Raw genomic sequence first — 14,966 nt, 5'->3', positions numbered from 1 at the left:
CGATAGTCAGCGCGCTAGTTGCAAACATCGATGTATCGGCCGTGCCACAGAAGTGGACAGCTGTATCATGAAATGGCCTCAATGGCCTCCCTGATCACCAGATCTCACTCTGTGTGACTTCTTTCTGTGGGGACACATTAAAGATCTGATGTATGTACCGCCTCCACTGAGTAATCTAGCAGAGCTCCAGGAGAGAATATGGGAAGCTACTACCACAGTCGACGATGCCATGCTGGGACAGATATAGCAGGAATTCTATTATCGTATTGACGTCTGCTGGGTAAGTCATGGTTCGCATATTGAATGTTTGTAAATAAAAAAAAAAACCACAACTTTAAGAGTTACTCCTCAAAATGCAGTATGTACGACACCTGTACAATGTTTAGTTCTTGTACGATAAATAATTGAAAGTGTTCCCGAACTTCATGAACAGCCTATAGTTCGGTTCTTGTTAACCCTCACTCCACGAAGGACATGGCCACGCAGACATGTGACCTCCAATTCAGCTCTGAGGTTGTGAAATTGCCTAGTGTCAAGGTAGCACTTCCATCCCTCTGTCCAGCTGCACAACAAGCCGTCAAACTCTCGCCTCAAGCTACACAACCGGTAGGCCGGAAAGGACAGGAGTAGTACTCCCGTGAAGACTTACTCTGTCCCTCCAGCCAAATGACACCCGAGTCTTCCTCTAACCGGCGAGGCTTGAAGAAGTCGACCAAAGGCAAACGGTCTTCTCATTTGCCAACTCGGAGATCCACGTGACACTTTACCCTGCCAGCCTCCGTATCGCCGGTGCGCACCAACCGTTTCTCAGTGTTGGGAGTCCACAAACTGACCACACAAGCAAGCCACTGCTTCTGTGGACCCCATGGAGCAGAATACTCCTGCTTCTGTGATGTGTAGTAGCGACTCTGCACAGGCTGTCACTCAGCAGCCGTCGAGGTGACAACCCTACATCTCTTCATCATGACTCTCCTCCAATGGAACATTCACAGCCTTCGTTCCCGCAAAGAGGATTTATAGCTGCTTTTAGCATCACAGCGCCCCCTTGTACTCTGCCTTCAGAAAATGAAATTGTGCCCTCATGACTGCTTTGAGCTTTCACATTTCTTACCAATTCATTTTGACCTGCCCCCTCAGGTTGGCATTCCATCTCATGGGGGTGTCCTGCTGCTCATACAGGATGATATTCGTAGTCAACCCATCTCCCTGACTATCCATTTCATGCTCTTTCAGTTTGCCTTTTCCTTCCCCACCTGACTTTTTCCGTCTGTACCATTTATGTCCCTCTGTCATTTGATGTCACCAGGGTAGACTTCCTTCAGCTTATTGGGCTACCTCCCCCATTTTTGCTGCTCTGTGGTTTCAATGCACATCATCCCCTTTGGGGTTCTCTCACGACCTGTCAGAGAGGTGCGCTCTTGGCTGACCTTCATAACCAACTAAACATCTTCTGCCTTAACACTGGAACACCCACTTTCCTTTCAAATTCCTCGCACGCCTTTCTGACTCCTACTCGAGCAACCATTTCCCGTGTGTTATCCATTTGCTGACTCCTACCCTATGCCCAAATGGCAGCTTACCAAGGCTGAGTGGCAACTTTACTTCTCCCTGGCGACCTTCGTAGGCAAAGATTTCCCCAGCTGTGATGACCAGGTGGAATACCTCACAACGTTTTCCGTACTGCTGTAGAACATTCCATTCTTCACACTTCCTCTTTATCATGTCGTGCCCCAGTCCCATGGTGGACTGAGGCATGCCATGACTTAATTCCCAAACTGGGAGACTTGCTATCCGTGTTTTTTACCATCATCCTACGATGACGAACTGCGTGCAAAGTGTCGTCGCATTCTTTGGGATAGCAAAAGATCTACCTGGATTTCATTCACTAGTTCTTTTAACAGTTCCACACCTTCCGCTGTCATGTGGGCCAACCTCCAACGGCTCTGTGGGACCAAGATCCATTCCCAAATTCCTGGCCAGACAGTAGCTGACGATGTCATGGTGGACCCTATTGCTATCTCCAACACCTTGGGCCCGCCATTTTGTGGAAGTTTTGAGCTCTTTCCACCATCACCCTGCCTTCCTCCACTGCAAACGGGTGGAGGCAGCTCAGGCGATAACCTTCTCTTCTCCAAATCGTGAGTGCTATAAATGCCACCTTCACTATGAGGGAGCTTGATCATGCTCTCAGTTCATCCCAATCCTCCGCCCCAGGGCCAGACGCCAACCACATTCAGATGTTGCAGTACCTTTCTCTTGTGGGCAAGCATTTTCTGCTTAACATGTACAACTGCATCTGGACAGAGGGCACATTTCCCGGATGCTGGCATAAAACCACTGTCATACCCATACCCAGTAAAGACAAAAACCTTCCTTCTAGCTACCACCCCATCTCTCTCACCAGCTGCGTTTGCAAAGTGATGGAATGTATGATACGTGCCCGGCTTGTACAGTGGCTCAAGTCTCGCAATTTACTGACGAATGCACAGTGTAGATTTTGAGCATGGCGTTCTGCAGTTGACCACCTCGTTACTTTGTCCACCCATGTCATGAATGGTTTTCTGCGGAAATCCTAGACTGTGGCCTGTGTTTCAATTTGGAGAACAACTAAGACACCTGTTGGAGAACTGGTGTCCTCCATACTCTTTACACATGGGTATTCCATGGCTGCCTGCCCCGTTTCCGTGAGACATTTTTAAAAGACCAAGTTTTCAAGGTGCGTGTAGGTTTTGCCTTGTCGGACTCCTTTACCCAGGAATATAGTGTGCCTCAGGGTTCTGCCCTGAGTGTCATCCTCTTTGCTATCGCCATTAACCATATAATGGCCTGTTGCCAACTGGGCATCTCTGGCTCCCTTTTTGTTGACGATTTTGCCATCTATTGCAGTTCTCCACATACCTGTCTCACTGAGTGACACCTTCAGTGATGTCTTGATCGTCTTTCCTCCTGGAGCATCATCGACCATGGCTTTTGCTTTTTCACTGACAAAACCTTCTGAATGAATTTCTGGCAACGCAATTGGTTTCTCCACCATCTTTACATCTTGGGCCTCTTGTCCCTCCATTCATTGAAACTACGAAATTGGGGGCTCATACTCGATAGGAAACTCTCTTGGTCCTCCCCTGTGTCTTACCTGACAGCCTGCTGTAGGCGGTTCCTCAGTGTCCTGTGTTTCCTCAGTGGTATCTCCTGGGCTGCCGATTGAACCATGCTCCTCCTTTTGTACTGCTCCCTTGTCCGTTCGAAACAATATGGGTACTTTGTTTATGCATCTGCATGTCCATCCCTCTTACACCGTCTCAACACTATCCACCATCGTGGCATCCGTTTGGCCACTGGTGCCTTTTCCATTAGCCCGGTTGAGAGTCTGTATGCTGAAGCTGCTGTCTTACCAATGTCATACTGCCATGACTTTCTCCTCAGCAGGTATGCATGCCACTTGTCTGCCATGCGTGGCCACCCATCCTATGCCGCCTCCTTCGATGAGTGCCAGTATGGGGTGTGTCCCTCTTCTCTTTCACCTCCTTGAGTCTGCTTTCGGCACTTGCTACAGCGGCTTAAATTCACACTACCTGTAATTTTCTTGGTGGGTGTGAACCCTTCACCAACTTGGCTTCATGAAGCATCCCATGTTAACCTTGGCCTTCATTCGCTTCCTGAAGACACTACTCCAGCCTTGGTCTATCGTCTTCAGTTTCACAACCTTTGTATGGAGCTTTGTGATAGTACCTTTTGTACACACTGACGGCTCTCGGACTGCCCGCGGTGTTGGGTTTGCCTTCGTCATTGGCAACCATGTCTTTCGATATCGGTTTCCTGCACACTGCTCAGTATTTACAGCCGAGCTCTTCTCCCTGTATCAGGCCACGGAGTACATCCGGCGACACAGCCTTTTCAATTGTTTCCTCTGCTCAGACTCACTCAGCGCCCTTCTAAGTCCATGTACGCTGTACACTGCCCATCCCTTAGTGCAGCAGGTCCAGGAAAACTGTCACTTGCATACTCTTAATGGAGCCAGTGTGATGTTTCTGTGGATTCCTGGTCATGTCGGTCTACCACAAAATGAGGCTGCTGCCGTCATTGTACCTCAGCCCACTAGTTCCTATATTCCCTCCAGTTATCTCTGTGTTGCCCGTGTCAGGAGGTAGTGTCTGTTTGGCATCACCATTGGTCCTCCCTTCATGGGAATAAGCTGAGGATTATTAAGCCTCTCCCAGCAGCTTGGACAATCTACTCTCTGACCTCCCACCGGGAGGAGGTCATTTTAACTAGGCTGCGTATTGAGTACTGCCTTTTTAGCCATTGTCATTTGATAAGTGGTGCTACTCCACCACTTTTTACACATTGTGTCCAAGTTTTAACTGTCCACCAATTCCTGATGGAATGCCCATTTTTTAACCGTTTACATTCCTGCTTGGGTTTGCCATCTGAGTTATCAGCCGTTTTGGCAAATCATGTGCAGGCTGCCGACCACATTTTACTTTCTATCTACCAAAGCAATATGGCAAAGGCCATTTAGTTTTGGACTACCGTTTCTGTATGGTGTCGTTTTTAGTCCTTTCCACGTGCCCGCTTTTAGCTGTCTTCTATTGGGACTGATGTATAGGCTCTTTTGAACTCCTCTCTGTCTTTGTGTTCTATAATTTTGACTTGGGTGTTTAATGCCCCACTTGTTTTTTCGCCCTAAAGCAAAACCAGATATTCGAAATTCAGACTTGTCTGCATTGTTAAAGATCCTTCGTTAGATCTGCGGCTCTGTACTTGCAAAGAGGATGTCATCCTAATAATTTACCATTCTTGGACTGCCCCCTGCTTAAATTCTCCAGCTATCTTTGGAATATATCCGGTGCACTAGCTATTCCAAACGATATGCCATTATATTGCAGGCAGGCAGTGTGTCTGTCAAAATTTGAGTTTCGTTTTTGGCTGTTCTATAAAATTGGCATAAGGGTGTTGTTCTCTTTGTTATTTTTCTCCATAAAGGTGGAGTGATCTATTTATTTTTAAGAAAATGACTTATCACAGAGACAAAAATTCTAGACATATTGTGATCAGCAGTGAGGAGACAGTTTTGGGTATCAAAATTTTTTTTAATGTCTCTTCTACAGAATTTCTAAGCAAAGTCCTGAACTACATTCTTCAGCAATTGAAACCACTATTTGCCCTGTACCACAACACTGATGTGAAATTCGTGGGGAAAGGAACATGCTTTTGTATGATATTCTATTTAACTAAAGTGATTTTTCTTTCTCATTTGTACATGCATTTTATGATGTTCACAGTAGGTAACAGCCATTTCTCACGATTTTAATAATAGGCCTGATGATATCTATAGTAAACAAAACCAATTTCACTCGTGCACTACAACGAATATGTTAGAACCACTGAATTCTTTATCACAGCAGTAAGACATAAAAGAAAAATGCACAACGTTGTGAAAAAAGTGTGTGTGTGTGTGCGCGCGCGCGCTTGTAAAATAATAATCATAATATATCTCCTTGGGCAGTGTCACTTTATCCAAACTTTTGAACATTTCGTTATGTTCTGACTGCATTTTGTATTTATATTGAGAATGCTTCACTTCAGTTACAACTCTACCTGTACTGAAGGATAGAGTTCATTCACTATTAGGACACCTGTCAGTAAAGTTCATAATGCATCCTGCAGTGAACGTTACCCATGCTATAAGCTTTACACCTAAGCATATATTTGTTGGATATTATTTAACTTTCACGCAATTTATTCTGACACGTGGTATCCAAATCTAGATGCATTTCTCTGGCTTCACAATCACAAAAAGCAACCATATGAGATATTATTTGTGTGATGTAACATATCAAAACTGCACAGCAGAAACTACCAAAAAGAAATACAGTTTGTCAGTTCACGTGAAATGTAGATGTTGACTGTCTGCAGCGCAACAAACCTGCTTGACATCGAAAAGGAAATGAAATCTATTGATTAACATTAGAGTAAGACACTGAAATGGCACATTAAGTTAATTTTGATATTCTGGACTTTTATGTTTTAATTTCATACTATATGTTAGGTGGTAACAGGGCAAAATGCAGGGGTTTCATCTACTGCCCTTCTAGTAAGAGAACTCTTTAAGAGCTTACGCAGCAGCAGGGAGAAAATCTGAGCGAGAAAGAAGCTCTGACTTCTTACTGGAGATTTTTTTTTTTTTAAAAAAACCTCATTGGTGCACGATTTGCGCAAAAGAAAACCAGATATGTATGCAAAACATGTAACCTAGACAATGTCATAGACCCAATTTACCAGACAGACAAATACAAGTAGCATGCTAAACTTTAAAAACACAGCCTGTAAAAAGAAGAAGGATGGAAAACGCACAGGTAAACAGTATTTGAACATTTAGAGTTTCTTATTTTGAACTTTTATCCAGCTGAATTACTAAACTTATGAACTCACACTGAGTATGTTTCACATGAGGGGGGGGGGGGGGGGGGGCGGCGACGACCTAAGAAACAAGAACACATAAGGGGAACTATGTTAAACAATTTATAAGGGACAAAAAATGAAAACAAGACAGATAGAAGAAAAGTAAGTAAACTTTTATTATTTCAAAATAAATCACCATAACTTAGTACATTTATCCCATTGTCAGACAGGACAGTCAGTGCCTTCCTAGAAAAATGTCTGGGGTTGACTACAGGACAATGGCAGTACCCCACATGCACCTCTTCATCTGAAACAAATCAACAGCTACAAATATCTTTCTTCAAAGCTCCAAAAATATGGATATCATACAGGGAGAGGTTGAGAGTATATGGAGGCTGTGTAAGAGCTTCCCAACAAAACTTCTGCCATGTAGTTGAAACAACCTGCCAACAAAACACCTGCCCACATGTTGCCAAAGTTGTTTCAAGTACACTGCAGAAGTTTCGCAGGGAAGCCCTTACACATCCTCCGTACAGTCAGTCTCTCCCCCAAAGGATTTCCATATTTTTGGAACACCGACGAAAGATGTTCATGACTGTCCATTTGCTTCGGATGAAGAGGTGCATGCCTGGGTGCAATCATGGTTCCATGGGTAACCACATGTATTTTTTCCATTAAGATGCTGACTGCTTTGTCACAGTGGGGTAAATGTATTAAGTTATAACTATTACTTTTGAAATTATTGTGTGTTTACCTTTTTTTCCATATCTGTTCATTTGACCACCCTCATACATGTAATTACCTGTTTCCAATGTTGTATTTTTTGTGTACAAATAAGTATTCACACACCTTTCGGACTTTAGCAGGATGTACTGTTCCCATAACTGATCCCTGACACTTCTATCTTATATTTGGCAATTGTGTAAGCATTGACAATATTAGTCATTTCAATTTATCGAGTGTTCATTTCGTAAGATAGTTTAAAAAAGAATTAGCATCATAGCCAGCATTTGGCAAGAAAACTGAATTGCTAACAGGCATCTGTCTACAGTGCAGAAGTCATTTGAAACCCTTAGGAAATGCCAATGTGGTCTCTCTCTTCCACTCGATGACTTAACAGGACACTTTGTACCACACACACACACACACACACACTAAAGTTAGTAACCAGTATAATTTGCACTCTGTCAAAGAGTACCCTTTTTAAAACCTTCTGTGTAACTATTAACATTTATTTCTTGAGTCAGTACACTTACATAACATACTAAAATAGAGAAAACTGCTGATTAATGAAAAAGCAATTTTCCAACAGCAGTGGTTTAGCAAATATAGCAACCAATTCAGAGAGGAGCTTCTAAATCAGAAATTGATGTTTCTTTATAGTCACTACATTTCATTAATCCTAGATATGATGGAACTATAGTGATAAGAGTACTATTCTGCTCTTCAGAACTATTCTGTATAGGGTTAGGCAGGCCCCTTAGTAACTTAGCACTGGGTAGAGGGCTGAATGAAAGGCACTCCTTGGGAGGTAGATGCTAATGGATCAGGTGACTGACTACTGCTAAAGACAGCATGTAACAAGGTCATTGCTGGCACGCAAAGGGTTACTAAGTGGAAAATAGATACTTGGCAGAAGCTGTCTTCTAATTTATCTAATCACAGTGTGTTACCCAGGTATAGTATTTTACATTTTGATATTCCAGTTTTTGATACATAAAATCACATTCTTAAATTCTTGACGTAAAAATGCTGGTCTTGTATTTCACAATTATGAGAAATTCCACTTTAGCTGAGGGACCACTCCAATGTAAGGTAATGTTTTTATTTGCTAAGCAATGAAATAAGAGTTGTGAAAACGAAAGGACTTATCTTTCAACACAAAGCAATCCACCTCCTACCCCATTTCATTTGCTTCTCTTGCAGCCATTATGACTCCAGGTGTTTTGCACTGCATATCTATGCAGAGTGTATAAAAATAAATATCCTTTCACAATTAGTATGTTGATTCTGTTGCTGAAAAGTACACTATAGCCACCAACCTGTGTGATTCAGTGTAACACCTTACCTCCATTGGACTTTTCTCCATACATCTTTGCTGCAAACAGAAGTGCTGCCATCGAATTATGTTATCTGCAATTTGCATGCAAGAGAAAGTTTCATAGTACTATTCTGGCTTCCCTAATTCTTATTTGTTCAAAATTGCAGTTCTCAAAGAATTTTCAGAAAAAGTAAAGGGTGATTTCAGTTTAACCTCTCATCAGTGGGAAGGTCATTAAAATGGAGCACGAGCTTGGATTGGTGAAGGAAATAAATCATACCTTTCAAAAGCACCATCCTAGTATACAGCTTAAGCTGACTTAGGGAAATCATGGAAAACATCTGTACGACCAGATGTATATTTGAATGGCCATCCTCTAAGATACAAGTCCAGTGTCTAAACCACTGGGCTACCTTGCTTGTGAATATCCTCTTTCTCACATGACTGGAAAGTTCCAATCAAAAATAGATATTAAATATTTTTTCCCAGCTTTAATTCTTGAATCACTTTTAAAATATGTTGCACAAATAACATGAGCACTTTAACATATTTCTTCACATCACAATCATGTGAACAGTGACAACAATCATTTAATTATGCCAATAACAGTTAAGATGTACAATCGTGCACTGAGCAGATTTTTCCATGTTGAATGAGGAAGCACAGAGGCATCCCTGAATTCAACAGTCTACTCCAGAATTTTTCCCGTAAAAATCAAGATATTCCTCTAGAATAAGTGTGCCATTGATCACACTACTGACTACAATATTTTACACAGTGCAATAATGGGATCCAAACATGCAGTACATACTGAATAAAAATGTACAGAATGACAATTTCCGTACAGGCTACTGAAAAATTTGATATAATTACTAAGAGGCAGAATATAAGTACTTACTAGAGACAAGTTGGTAATGAGAACAAGTCACTCAAACCCTAGGTTGAGGGCCGGCCCATTATGAAGGGAGGCAAAGATCAGACTATAGTCAAGATAGACATTTTATGTTACTGTACGGAAACCATTTCAATTGGCTGACTGCTTGATGCTGCTTGCAAGGGGCTTATAGAGTAAACAATCTTCTTTGTTGTATTTTCAATAAATATTTTATTCTTATCAAACGGAGAAAAAGAAACAGGACTCATCTGCAATGTGGTGCAATGGAAACCCAATCCCATATAACAAGTTTACAAGGGGTAGAGATGTTTTTATAGCAAATCACAAATAAGTCCACATACTGTACAGAAACCTCACATTCTGAGCAATCAATGTAACAACATTTTACTTGGCTATCAAATAAAACAAATACAAACATGAATAGATCATCCTCTAAAGATACGACCTCCCTTTACATTACGGATGTTATGCACACATATGGTGCATCTGTACGCTTGCCCCTACCTGCACACGTTGTACATTGCTTCCTCGTAACTTGCATCTTCCCTTCAGTTGTGTCCCGCTTTGCAAAACGTGTGTCTTTACGATATTTATTACACACACCTTTTGTTACGTTCATTGGTGGAAGTATTCCCTTTATTATTTTATTTTATAATCATACGTCACTTTATGCCCTGAGTATTTATTAAATACGTAATGTGAATTTAACATTAGCATATCAATTACATGGAAGAATAGTTTCTTTGGCCAGCGGATAGTCTTTCGTTCACATAAATAATACATTAGGTCTTGCCTATTGGTCCCAGACATACAAGTATTATATTTGATAATTGGCAGTGGTTTTGAGACTATTTGTTAGAGCGCATTTATTTACGAAACCCTCTGGATTATTTAGCATGTACAATTTGATGCCACATTTATTCCATTTGTTCTTTATCTATTGTCTATTGTCTAAATGACAATCGTCGCCTTCAAAGAATCATTCATTCATATATAGATAGATCCCTACCTGGATAATACGTGACACAGTCTGTTGTTGAAATAATTTAGTATTATATAGTCTATCATCTGGTTTCAGGTCCCCTGACTTTGGATTTTTTAACAAAATGCAGGGAGCATACAGTGAGCAAATATCTGTCTCTGCCCATATTCATCGCTATTCTCTATTTTTGAACAGCGTGTCTATCTTCCAGTAATCTTGTAATCGGGCATATTTCACATTATCTGTATGTAATAAGATACCCAGAAAGATTAGTATTTCTCCTATATTTACAGGTTTCCAATTACTAATCCTAGAGCCCTCTTTCGTATTTTCACTCGCAAATATATTGCGTGTGTTAACGTTCATTTCATCAACTACGAGCTGCAGTATGTCATCTGTAACCAGTAGCCTAAAAACACCCAAGGGCGTACTGCCAGCAGCTATCCATTCTCCTGGTTTCCCACCTCCGGAAAGGCAAGGCAACTCACTCACCCTTCACAACCTTTCCAGCAAACCTCAACCTCCTCTCATTGCACACAAACCCAGTCTCTCCCATCTACTCAATCTCCCACTTCCAGCTCCACTCCCTCCAAAACCTCAAAATTCCAATCAACACAATCTGGAACCACAACACCCTAATTCAGTAGCTAACCTTTCCTCCAAACCTCTCTCCCATCCAAAAGCCTCACCTTCAGCCCCACTCCCAGATTCAACCAAACAGCCCTCGTCAAAGATTTACTGTCCTACACTCGTACTCTCTGCTGGAAATATCACTTTGCCACTAAGAAAAATGATCCTAATCCTACTCCTAATGATCCAACTCCCCAAGACACTATCCAAATTGAACCCTGCCTGGAACAGTTCCGTCCTCCGTCACAGTGGGACCCACCTCCTCTTCCTCAAAATCACCCCCTCCAAACCTTCCAGGAATTTCTGACTTCCAGCCTAGCCTCTCAATCCTTCATAAAAAACCTTAATCCTACTCCCAACATCACCACTGCTGAAGCCCAAGCTATCCGAGATCTGAAGGCTGACCGTTCCATCGTCATTCTTCCGGCGGACAAGGGTCCCACGACAGTGGTACTTGATCGTCGGGAGTATGTGGCTGAGGGACTGCGTCAGCTTTCAGACAACACCACATACAAAGTTTGCCAAGGTAATCCCATTCCTCATGTCCAGGCGGAGCTTCAAGGAATCCTCAGAACCATAGGCCCCCTACAAAACCTTTCACCTGACTCCATCAACCTCCTGACCCACCGACACCCCGCATCCCTACCTTCTTCCTAAAATTCACAAACCCAATCGCGACACCCCATTGTAGCTGGTTACCAAGCCCCTACGTAGATCAACACCTTCAACTCATTACATGCAGTCTCCCATCCTTCATCAAAGACACCAACCACTTTCTCGAACGCCTGGAATCCTTACCCAGTCTGTTACCCCCGGAAACCATCCTTGTAACCATTGATGCCACTTCCTTATACACAAATATCCTGCACGTCCAGGGCCTCGCTGTGATGGAGCACTTCCTTTCATGCCGATCACCTGCCACCCTACCTAAAACCTCTTTCCTCATTACCTTAGCCAGCTTCATCCTGACCCACAACTTCTTCACTTTTGAAGGCCAGACATACCAACAATTAAAGGGAACAGCCATGGCTACCAGGATAGGCCCCCTCGTACGCCAACCTTTTCATGGGTCGCTTAGAGGAAGCCTTCTTGGTTACCCATGCCTGCAAACCCAAAGTTTGGAACAGATTTATTGATGACATCTTCATGATCTGGACTCACAGTGAAGAACAACTCCAGAATTGCCTTTCCAACCTCAACTGCTTTGGTTCCATCAGATTCACCTGGTCCTACTCTAAATCCCATGCCACTTTCCTTGACGTTGACCTCCATCTTTCCAATGGCCAGCTTCACACGTCCGTCCACATCAAACCCACCAACAAGCAACAGTATCTCCATTATGACAGCTGCCACCCATTCCACATCAAACGGTCCCTTCCCTACAGCCTAGGTCTTCGTGGCAAACGAATCTGCTCCAGTCCGGAATCCCTGAACCATTACACCAACAACCTGACAACAGCTTTCGCATCCCGCAACTACCCTCCCGACCTGGTACAGAAGCAAATAACCAGAGCCACTTCCTCATCCCTTCAAACCCAGAATCTCCCTCAGAACAACCCCAAAAGTGCCCCACTTGTGACAGGATACTTTCGGGGACTGAATCAGACTCTGAATGTGGCTCTCCAGCAGGGATACGACTTCCTCAGATCCTGCCCTGAAATGAGATCCATCCTTCATGAAATCCTCCCCACTCCACCAAGAGTGTCTTTCCGCCGTCCACCTAACCTTCGTAACCTGTTAGTTCATCCCTATGAAATCCCCAAACCACCTTCCCTACCCTCTGGCTCCTATCCTTGTAACCTCCCCTGGTGTAAAACCTGTCCCATGCACCCTCCCACCACCACCTACTCCAGTCCTGTAACCCGGAAGGTGTACACGATCAAAGGCAGAGCCACCTGTGAAAGCACCCATGTGATTTACCAACTGACCTGCCTACACTGTGAAGCTTTCTATGTGGGAATGACCAGCAACAAACTGTCCATTCGCATGAATGGACACAGGCAGACAGTGTTTGTTGGTAATGAGGATCACCCTGTGGCTAAACATGCCTTGGTGCACGGCCAGCACATCTTGGCACAGTGCTACACCGTCCGGGTTATCTGGATACTTCCCACTAGCACCAACCTGTCAGAACTCCAGAGATGGGAACTTGCCCTTCAGTATATCCTCTCTTCTCGTTATCCGCCAGGCCTCAACCTCCGCTAATTTCAACTTGCCGCCACTCGTACCTTATCTGTCTTTCAACAAAATCTTTGCCTCTTTACTTCCGCCTCGACTGACATCTCTGCCCAAACTCTTTGCCTTTACAAATGTCTGCTTGTGTCTGTGTATGTGTGGATGGATGTGTGTGCGCGCGAGTGTATACCTGTCCTTTTTTCCCCCTAAGGTAAGTCTTTCCGCTCCCGGAATTGGAATGACTCCTTACCCTCTCCCTTAAAACCCACATCCTTTCGTCTTTCCTGATGAAGCAACTGTTTGTTGCGAAAGCTCGAATTTTGTGTGTATGTTTGTGTGTCTATCGACCTGCCAGCGCTTTTGTTTGGTGAGTCTCATCATCTTTGTTTTTAGATATATTTTTCCCACGTGGAATGTTTCCCTCTATCATATATATATATATATATATATATATATATATATATATATATATATATATATATATATAATATATATATATATATAACCAAAGTATCAGCTTTCATGAGTCAGCTTACAAAATATTTGCCAATATATCAGTGTGAGTCAAATGAAAACCTTAAATTTGTAATAACAAATCGAAATTTTGTGCTGTTATCCTGTAATTTGGTAAGCGTGCTACAAACAGCGTGCAGAATGGCCTGTAGGTGGCAGCATAGTGCAGACGCGCACACACCGTCACAGTATCAATATAAAAATGGCCACCCCACTTGCGACTTGCTGCAGGGATGACCAGCGTTCTGTTATTCGGTTTTTGCGTAGTGAAGGTGTGAAAGTCATCGACGAATAAAGGTTCAGTACAGTGATGCATGCTTTTCACAGCAGCAAGTTTATGAATGGAGTAAGAAGTTCGCAAATGGTGTGACTTCAGTGGAAGATGCTCCTCGTCCAGGTCAGGCACAACGAGTTATGACTCCACAGAACATTGCAGCAGTTGAAGCCATAGCGAAGGGAAAACTGCCGAGTGACACAATGACATTGCAGCATGTTTACAGATTAGTCATGGGTCACCACACCACATTGCGCATAATGTGCTCCAGTTTTACAAAGTGTCTGCAAGATGAGTGCCACGGCAGCTGACTCCTGAAATGAGAGAACGACATGTTGATGCTTGTGAAGAAATCCTTCAGGGCTTTGAACGAGAAGGTGATGGCTTCCTTGCAAGAATCGTTACTGGAGATGAAACCTGGGTTAACTTCAACCAACCAGAAACGAAGAGAGGGAGCAAGGAATGGGGCCATTCTTCATCACCAAAACCAAAGAAGTTTCAAACAGAACCATCAGCAGGGAAGGTTACGCTGACTCACTTTTGGGACGAAAAAGGCGTCATTTTGGAGCATTACATGCCTAGAGGGACCACTGTCACCAGTGCATCATACATAGATTTCCTAAAAAATAATCTGCGACCTGCAATCAAATCAAAGCGACATGGATTGCTGTCAGCATGTGTCCTTTTGCAACATGACAATGCAAGGCCCCACACTGCCTGTACAACAGTTGCAACAATCACAGACCTGCATTTTGAGTGTCTTCCTCACCCACCATACTCACCAGACCTTGCCCCAAATTTATTTCCATATGTTTGGACCACTCAAAGACGCGGTGGGAGGAAAGAAGTTCCGTTCTGATGATGATGTTCGCCATGCATTGGTTGCGCGGACTACCAAAAGAGTTTTTTCTAACAGAATTTATGCACTTTGTAAGTGCTGGAGGACTTGCATTGAGCATGGGGGAGATTATGTTGAAAAGTGATATGGCTTTGTAGCACTTCTGCACAATATTTAAAAAAAATATTTAAGGTTTTCATTTGACTCATCCTCGTA

The sequence above is a fragment of the Schistocerca nitens genome, chromosome 6, assembly GCF_023898315.1.
Source record: "Schistocerca nitens isolate TAMUIC-IGC-003100 chromosome 6, iqSchNite1.1, whole genome shotgun sequence".
Lineage (NCBI taxonomy): Eukaryota > Metazoa > Arthropoda > Insecta > Orthoptera > Acrididae > Schistocerca > Schistocerca nitens.
Note: the sequence above shows the minus strand (reverse complement) of the source record.